The sequence below is a fragment of the Rattus norvegicus genome, chromosome 13 (genome assembly GCF_021556685.1).
Source record: "Rattus norvegicus strain SHRSP/BbbUtx chromosome 13, alternate assembly SHRSP_T2T, whole genome shotgun sequence".
In the NCBI taxonomy this organism is placed as follows: Eukaryota; Metazoa; Chordata; class Mammalia; order Rodentia; family Muridae; genus Rattus; species Rattus norvegicus.
Genome location: NC_141546.1, coordinates 64,006,151 through 64,009,285, shown reverse-complemented (window position 1 = coordinate 64,009,285; position 3,135 = coordinate 64,006,151). Strand labels below are relative to the sequence as shown.

At 38.1% G+C, this 3,135-nt stretch overlaps 1 non-coding gene across 1 annotated transcript; it reads left to right on the top strand.

Moving 5' to 3' along the window:
• The first annotated feature begins 857 nt into the window (after window positions 1–857).
• On the top strand, window positions 858–964 carry LOC120096448 (U6 spliceosomal RNA). Its single transcript, XR_015636430.1, has one exon. It is a non-coding gene; the product is annotated as a U6 spliceosomal RNA (small nuclear RNA).
• The last annotated feature ends 2,171 nt before the right edge of the window (window positions 965–3,135 follow it).

Sequence of the window (3,135 nt, the reverse complement as noted above, 5' to 3'; positions counted from 1 at the left end):
ATATCTTTCAAAAGGAGAGATTTTAGCAATGAGAGAGGTATTCAGAAGCACAGAAGAGGCATGGAACTTCACATTCTCCTTTGATCATCCCTTAAAGAAAGTGTCTTATTGGAATGAATGCAGAAAGAAGAACCCCTTTGCAGCTATAATTTCAGTAAAAGATAGCAAGACTGTGCTACTTTCCTCCATTCCTATTAGCATTCACAAGTTCTGCCTAGGCAATTGTAAACAGATGTGAAATCATTCTTATCCAAAAGCAGTAATGCAATGAAGAGCAATGATGTTTCAAAACCGGTCAATATGACAAAGCAAACTGATAAAGGAAGCTGCATCAGTGACTGGACTGAAGGTGAGCTCTGGACAACATCTGGGATCTCAGGAAAGCAAGACCAGAAATGAAACAGAGCTTCACAGTGACTAGTCATTTGTTGTCACCATGTCTTAATTTGAGAGCACAGGAGACAGAGATTGAAGTAAACATTTCTTACAACCCAAAAACTCGATTAGACTTTCTTCCACCACTCCACACATTTGCAATTCTTTTCCAAAGAGACTGTGTAAACCATTCTCTAGGTAACCTCACTTTTATTCTCTCTTTCTATAATTTATCCATCAATCGTGTGCATGTTCATGGGCATGCATGTCCATGCTATCCCACGGGCAAGTCAGAGGCCAGCTTGCAGGATTTGGTTTTCCACCATGTGGGGTCCTCGCTAATGAACTCAGGTCATGAACAAGGTGACAAGAGGAATCACTAATCATGATTTCAATGACTGAATGACATGTTCCAAACTTCCAAATATCGATTGAAAAATTAATAGGAGACTATTAAGTTAGCAAATATCAAGAATATATTCGTGCTCGCTTCAGCAGCACACATACTAAAATTGGAACGATGCAGAGAAGATTAGCATGGCCCCTGTGCAAGGATGACACGCAAATTCGTGAAGTGTTCCATATTTTGCCCTCTCAGGGGAACTGGCATACAGCTTAACATCCTACGAAGAAGAATATATTCAGTATTGAAGAGAGGAGAGGGAAAGAGAGGAGAGAACAATATAATCTCTGGGCTGGGTTTATTTTGTAATCCAGAAGAAATTTAGATTTTATAGAGCATATCAAAATATTAACATAGTGATAGGGATATTTGTAAAGACATATTATTTTATATGATCAATTATAATAGACATTTTTTCAGATAAAAAGAAAGAGAAATTTCAATAAGTGAAGCTTGAACTAAAAAATCTGGATAGGAAATTTAACAAAACTCAAAGAAAACAGCAAATGAAGCAATGAAGTGATGTTAAACAGGAGAGAAAAACAAACAAATAAACCCCAAATACCCAGAAAACTCAGGAGCGTTCAGCACATAAATCAAATTAGTTCTATAGTTGGCACATAGGACATAGAAATCTGCAAATGAAATAATATTAAAAATTTCTACAACTCTGAAGAACTAACAGGTGCGGTACCACAATCTTTATTTATCGCAGAGGGATTGAGCCAGTGAATGACACCTTAGCCAGAGATGAGACATCCATCCACCATAATCCAACACAAAACAAATGTGACAAATCTTTTAGAATACCCAAAGGAAAGTGCTCAGCTCAAGAATCCACGTGTGACTTGAAGGTAGGCCAGGATGCGATGTTCTAAGTCAACTTCCCTTTCATTCATGATTCCTTAAGAGACTATGGAGGGATTTAAGACAGAGGCTGAGGCAACAGTAAGCACTCTAGGGGATGCTTGAAAATTTGGACTCTGAGCTTGCTAGACAGCCATCAGGGAGGAATGTAAAAACCATGGGTCAGAATTGTGCTGCAGGACTAATTTCTGAGTAATAATTTATAGGACAATTATGAAATGATTGATGTATTCAATTAAAATTATACTGTCACTGCATTGAAAAGACAATGAGAGAAGGGGGAGGCAATACTGGGATGCAAATTGGAAAAATGTTGCTATATTAGGAAAAGAAAAGACACCAACTAAAAGAGTTGATATGCACCCTGGGCACATTAGATGTATGTCCTGTAGGGATGGAGTTGGGCAAAGCAACAGGGAAAGGTTTGCTTGAGGAGGGATGAGAAGTCCAGTTATCCGTAGGTATAAGGACTAATCCTCATAATGTAGTTAGAGGTTATGTGTCTTAATTAACTGGCAGCCATAGATTCTCCGCCAATCTTCCTTAGCCCTGGGTGGTTGTGTATAGATATATATAGAACTATGTATATTATGTTGCAACAACTAATGAAAAGAAAGGAGGTCATGAATTAGAAAGAAAGCAAGGAGGAAAATGCAGGAGTGTTGAAAAGGAGGAAAGAGAAGGGGAATGATGCAGTCACACTATAATCTCAAAAATAAAAGAAATAATTTTAAAAGTCTGAATAGCTTAAGGGAGATGGAGTTAGAAGTCTCTCTCTCTCTCTCTCTCTCTCTCTCTCTCTCTCCTCTCTCTCTCTCTCTCTCTCTGTGTGTGTGTGTGTGTGCGCGCGCGCGCGTGCATGTGTTTTCCAGTTTCCCCAGGCCTCATGCATGTTAGTTAGTTGAATGTTTAATACTGAGCTACATCCTGTCTCCATAAGCTTGCTGATTTTGTTACATGCTTTTAGCATCACTATTTCTTGAATCTAAATTTTATGAACGATCTATTTTTATTAAGGTGGAAGTACAGTATGTAAACAAATATAACTCAAAGATATATACAATCGAACTACTCAAAGTGAAGAGAAAGCTTCCTGAAGGAAATGCATATTAATAATCTCTGATTCTCAGTTCCTACCTACTAACTTGGTAGGTTTTTAATGTATGAGTTTGTTTCTTTCATCTGTGAGAGTGTGAGCTCATTTGCATACACCTCCCTCAGTGCAAAGTGATCTAGGCAGAGGTCACATAGCATACACAGAGGGGCCAACTGTAGGAGAGAAAGCCTGAAGTTATATACCTGAGACCTCTAAAGGAACTGTTGTGTAACTATCACGGATACTGGAAAGAGAGGAAGAGAAACATTAACTTTTAGAAGAAATGAAATGTTTCTGGTAAGAAAAGAGAACCTTCACAGAGGCTTCATATTAACCTTTTTAAATGCAAACAAGCCGCAAAAAGATTCCCATGGAAAAGTAGAAATCTATCTGG